The sequence below is a fragment of the Brachionichthys hirsutus genome, chromosome 23 (genome assembly GCF_040956055.1).
Source record: "Brachionichthys hirsutus isolate HB-005 chromosome 23, CSIRO-AGI_Bhir_v1, whole genome shotgun sequence".
NCBI lineage: Eukaryota > Metazoa > Chordata > Actinopteri > Lophiiformes > Brachionichthyidae > Brachionichthys > Brachionichthys hirsutus.
Window position 1 is genome coordinate 8,073,071 of NC_090919.1, and position 6,188 is coordinate 8,079,258.

Genomic DNA, 6,188 nt, shown 5'->3' on the forward strand with positions numbered 1-6,188 from the left:
AACTGAGAAGTTCCAAGGTGGTCATTTTGGGTTTTGGCAAATCTGGGAATGATTGCAGCTCCAGTGCCAGTTCCTGTTCATCCCGGTCGGACTGCCCATCACAGCTCAGGGCACTGCTCAGTCTCTCACACGGCTTTTCCAGCTCTTCCTTGGGCAGCTGGGGGAAGTTGACAAACACACTGAACCTTTTATCGACTTCACCCATTGTCTGTGATCTTTCCCTTAGTGACACAATGCAGACATCTACCACCATATTGAAAAAGGAAATCTCCAGTCAGTTCCTCATCAGGAGCCTCATAGGAGAACTGTCTCTGAGTCTCTTCTGCTTAAGAACAGCTTCAACGTTCATCTCCTCACACATTTCTTTGGCAGATGCTTGTGCAGAAGCAAATCCAGTGTCTCTGTAGCTGGTAAGAGAGGCTTCAGTTTTCTCCAGATCAACTGCAACATCCGTCTGCATTGTCTCAGACTGCAATAACTTGTTGACATGCTGAATTTCTGTCAGGATGTCATCCCGTATCACAGTACAGACAGAGAAACGGTATGATGCAACCTCTTCAGCTAAAGACTGTGCCTCAATTTTTATTACCGGATCTGTGGTGTGGTCTCTCACTTCCAAAAGTGCATCTCTGACTTTTGCAGCCTGGTATCTCACAGCCTGTACACTGATGATCCGACTTTCCCACCTATCTGACCAGGACTTCAGTGTTGTGTGGACATGTGTTTTTAAGATGGACCATCTCTGAGTGGAGGCAGAAAATAGTGTGAAAAGCTTCTGCAGGTAGCCAAAGTAACCACTGGCATCTGCAGAGCTTTTTGCCCATCAGCTCCCACCAGATTTACTGTGTGTGCACTGCATGGCACAAATAAAGCTCGATTTATTATGCTGTGTTCTTCTGGCATGTACGCACATCACTGAAGAGAAAGAAGTAGAGAATATCTGTAAAGACAGATAAGCCACGGTATAATGGCGTTCTACCGTCGTCTGGAGAGGGAAACTGTTCCAGCTTCGACGCTGCACACGGAGATGACGCATTCAAAGGCGTCGGAGAACCATGGTGTGTTCACGAACATGGGACATGTGACAACTCACCTCAGAATTTCTGGTTTATTTGAATATGGACAAAGACAAAACATAGACACATGTAGCACAAGTATCTGATGCCTGCATTATAGCGCTTATAGCTGAAGCTAATTTGCAGCACCTGTCCACAGATGGGCTTCCAACACAGAACGAACAATTATCGGCTGAAAACCCGTCTATGATCAATACTCTATGTCGTACAGAGTGTTCTCCGATCAATACTCTAGTACAGTCCAGTGTTCTCTGATTAATACTCTAGTACAGTCCAGTGTTCTCCGATCAATACTCTGTCATGCAGATCAGTGTTCTCCCATCAATACTCTATGAAGTACAGTCCAGTGTTCTCCCATCAATACTCTATTTAGTACAGTCCAGTGTTCTCCCATCAATACTCAATCTAGTACAGTCCAGTGTTCTCCCATCAATACTCTATGAAGTACAGTCCAGTGTTCTCCCATCAATACTCTATCTAGTACAGTCCAGTGTTCTCTCATGAATACTCTATTTAGTACAGTCCAGTGTTCTCCCATCAATACTCTATGTCGTGCAGCGTGTTCTCCGATCAATACTCTAGTACAGTCCAGTATTCTCCGATCAATACTCTATGTCATGCAGTTCAGTGTTCTCCGATAAATACTCTATTTAGTACAGTCCAGTGTTCTCTGATCAATACTCTATTTAGTACTGTCCAGTGCTCTCCCATCAATACTCTATTTAGTACAGTCCAGTGTTCTCTCACCAATACTCTATCTAGTACAGTCCAGTGTTCTCTCATCAATACTCTATTTAGTACAGTCCAGTGTTCTCTCATCAATACTCTATTTAGTACAGTCCAGTGTTCTCCCATCAATACTCTATGAAGTACAGTCCAGTGTTCTCCCATCAATACTCTATCTAGTACAGTCCAGAGTTCTCTCATCAATACTCTGTTTAGTACAGTCCAGTGTTCTCCCATGAATACTCTATTTAGTACAGTCCAGTGTTCTCCCATGAATACTCTATTTAGTACAGTCCAGTGTTCTCTCATCAATACTCTATTTAGTACAGTCCAGTGTTCTCTAATCAATACTCTATTTAGTGCAGTCCAGTGTTCTCTCATCAATACTCTGTTTAGTACAGTCCGGTGTTCTCTCATCAATACTCTATTTAGTGCAGTCCAGTGTTCTCCCATGAATACTCTATTTAGTGCAGTCCAGTGTTCTCCCATGAATACTCTATTTAGTACAGTCCAGTGTTCTCTCATCAATACTCTATTTAGTACAGTCCAGTGTTCGCTCATCAATACTCTATTTAGTACAGTCCAGTGTTCTCTCATCAATACTCTATTTAGTACAGTCCAGTGTTCTCTCATCAATACTCTACTTAGTGCAGTTCAGTGTTCTCCCATCAATACTCTATGTCATGCAGTGTGTTCTCCGATCAATACTCTAGTACAGTCCAGTATTCTCCGATCAATACTCTATGTCATGCAGTTCAGTGTTCTCCGATCAATACTCTATTTAGTACAGTCCAGTGTTCTCCCATCAATACTCTATTTAGTACAGTCCAGTGTTCTCTAATCAATACTCTATCTAGTACAGTCCAGTGTTCTCCCATCAATACTCTATTTAGTACAGTCCAGTGTTCTCTCATCAATACTCTATTTAGTACAGTCCAGTGTTCTCTACTCAATACTCTATTTAGTACAGTCCAGTGTTCTCTCATCAATACTCTATTTAGTACAGTCCAGTGTTCTCTCATCAATACTCTATTTAGTACAGTCCAGTGTTCTCTCATCAATACTACTCTATTTAGTGCAGTTCAGTGTTCTCCCATCAATACTCTATTTAGTACAGTCCAGTGTTCTCTCATGAATACTCTATTTAGTACAGTCCAGTGTTCTCCCATCAATACTCTATTTAGTACAGTCCAGTGTTCTCTCATCAATACTCTATTTAGTGCAGTTCAGTGTTCTCCCATCAATACTCTATTTAGTACAGTCCAGTGTTCTCTCATGAATACTCTATTTAGTACAGTCCAGTGTTCTCCCATCAATACTCTATTTAGTGCAGTTCAGTGTTCTCCCATCAATACTCTATGTCATGCAGCGTGTTCTGCGATCAATACTCTCGTACAGTCCAGTATTCTCCAATCAATACTCTATGTCATGCAGTCCAGTGTTCTCCCATGAATACTCTATTTAGTACAGTCCAGTATTCTCCTATCAATACTCTATTTAGTACAGTCCAGTGTTCTCTCATCAATACTCCATTTAGTACAGTCCAGTGTTCTCTCATCAATACTCTATTTAGTACAGTCCAGTGTTCTCCCATCAATACTCTATTTAGTACAGTCCAGTGTTTTCTCATCAATACTCTATTTAGTACAGTCCAGTGTTCTCTCATCAATACTCTATTTAGTACAGTCCAGTGTTCTCCCATGAATACTCTATTTAGTACATTCCAGTGTTCTCTCATCAATACTCTATTTAGTACAGTCCAGAGTTCTCTCATCAATACTCTATTTAGTACAGTCCAGTGTTCTCTCATCAATACTCTATTTAGTACAGTCCAGTGTTCTCCCATCAATACTCTATTTAGTACAGTCCAGTGTTCTCTAATGAATACTCTATTTAGTACAGTCCAGTGTTCTCCCATCAATACTCTATTTAGTACAGTCCAGTGTTCTCTCATCAATACTCTATTTAGTGCAGTTCAGTGTTCTCCCATCAACACTCTATTTAGTACAGTCCAGTGTTCTCTCATGAATACTCTATTTAGTACAGTCCAGTGTTCTCCCATCAATACTCTATTTAGTGCAGTTCAGTGTTCTCCCATCAATACTCTATGTCATGAAGCGTGTTCTGCGATTAATACTCTAGTACAGTCCAGTGTTCTCCCATCAATACTCTATTTAGTACAGTCCAGTGTTCTCTCATCAATACTCTATTTAGTGCAGTTCAGTGTTCTCCCATCAACACTCTATTTAGTACAGTCCAGTGTTCTCTCATGAATACTCTATTTAGTACAGTCCAGTGTTCTCCCATCAATACTCTATTTAGTGCAGTTCAGTGTTCTCCCATCAATACTCTATGTCATGAAGCGTGTTCTGCGATTAATACTCTAGTACAGTCCAGTATTCTCCGATCAATACTCTATGTCATGCAGTCCAGTGTTCTCCCATGAATACTCGATTTAGTACAGTCCAGTATTCTCCGATCAATACTCTATGTCATGCAGTTCAGTGTTCTCCGATCAATACTCCATTTAGTACAGTCCAGTATTCTCCTATCAATACTCTATTTAGTACAGTCCAGTGTTCTCTCATCAATACTCTATTTAGTACAGTCCAGTGTTCTCTCATCAATACTCTATTTAGTGCAGTTCAGTGTTCTCCCATCAATACTCTAGTTAGTACAGTCCAGTGTTCTCTCATGAATACTCTATTTAGTACAGTCCAGTGTTCTCCCATCAATAGTCTATTTAGTACAGTCCAGTGTTCTCTCATCAATACTCTATTTAGTGCAGTTCAGTGTTCTCCCATCAATACTCTATTTAGTACAGTCCAGTGTTCTCTCATGAATACTCTATTTAGTGCAGTTCAGTGTTCTCCCATCAATACTCTATGTCATGCAGCGTGTGCTGCGATCAATACTCTAGTACAGTCCAGTATTCTCCAATCAATACTCTATGTCATGCAGTCCAGTGTTCTCCCATGAATACTCTATTTAGTACAGTCCAGTATTCTCCGATCAATACTCTATGTCATGCAGTCCAGTGTTCTCCCATGAATACTCCATTTAGTACAGTCTAGTATTCTCCTATCAATACTCTATTTAGTACAGTTCAGTGTTCTCCCATCAATACTCTATGTCATGAAGCGTGTTCTGCGATTAATACTCTAGTACAGTCCAGTATTCTCCAATCAATACTCTATGTCATGCAGTCCAGTGTTCTCCCATGAATACTCTATTTAGTACAGTCCAGTGTTCTCTCATCAATACTCTATTTAGTGCAGTTCAGTGTTCTCCCATCAACACTCTATTTAGTACAGTCCAGTGTTCTCTCATGAATACTCTATTTAGTACAGTCCAGTGTTCTCCCATCAATACTCTATTTAGTGCAGTTCAGTGTTCTCCCATCAATACTCTATGTCATGAAGCGTGTTCTGCGATTAATACTCTAGTACAGTCCAGTGTTCTCCCATCAATACTCTATTTAGTACAGTCCAGTGTTCTCTCATCAATACTCTATTTAGTGCAGTTCAGTGTTCTCCCATCAACACTCTATTTAGTACAGTCCAGTGTTCTCTCATGAATACTCTATTTAGTACAGTCCAGTGTTCTCCCATCAATACTCTATTTAGTGCAGTTCAGTGTTCTCCCATCAATACTCTATGTCATGAAGCGTGTTCTGCGATTAATACTCTAGTACAGTCCAGTATTCTCCGATCAATACTCTATGTCATGCAGTCCAGTGTTCTCCCATGAATACTCGATTTAGTACAGTCCAGTATTCTCCGATCAATACTCTATGTCATGCAGTTCAGTGTTCTCCGATCAATACTCCATTTAGTACAGTCCAGTATTCTCCTATCAATACTCTATTTAGTACAGTCCAGTGTTCTCTCATCAATACTCTATTTAGTACAGTCCAGTGTTCTCTCATCAATACTCTATTTAGTGCAGTTCAGTGTTCTCCCATCAATACTCTAGTTAGTACAGTCCAGTGTTCTCTCATGAATACTCTATTTAGTACAGTCCAGTGTTCTCCCATCAATAGTCTATTTAGTACAGTCCAGTGTTCTCTCATCAATACTCTATTTAGTGCAGTTCAGTGTTCTCCCATCAATACTCTATTTAGTACAGTCCAGTGTTCTCTCATGAATACTCTATTTAGTGCAGTTCAGTGTTCTCCCATCAATACTCTATGACATGCAGCGTGTGCTGCGATCAATACTCTAGTACAGTCCAGTATTCTCCAATCAATACTCTATGTCATGCAGTCCAGTGTTCTCCCATGAATACTCTATTTAGTACAGTCCAGTATTCTCCGATCAATACTCTATGTCATGCAGTCCAGTGTTCTCCCATGAATACTCCATTTAGTACAGTCTAGTATTCTCC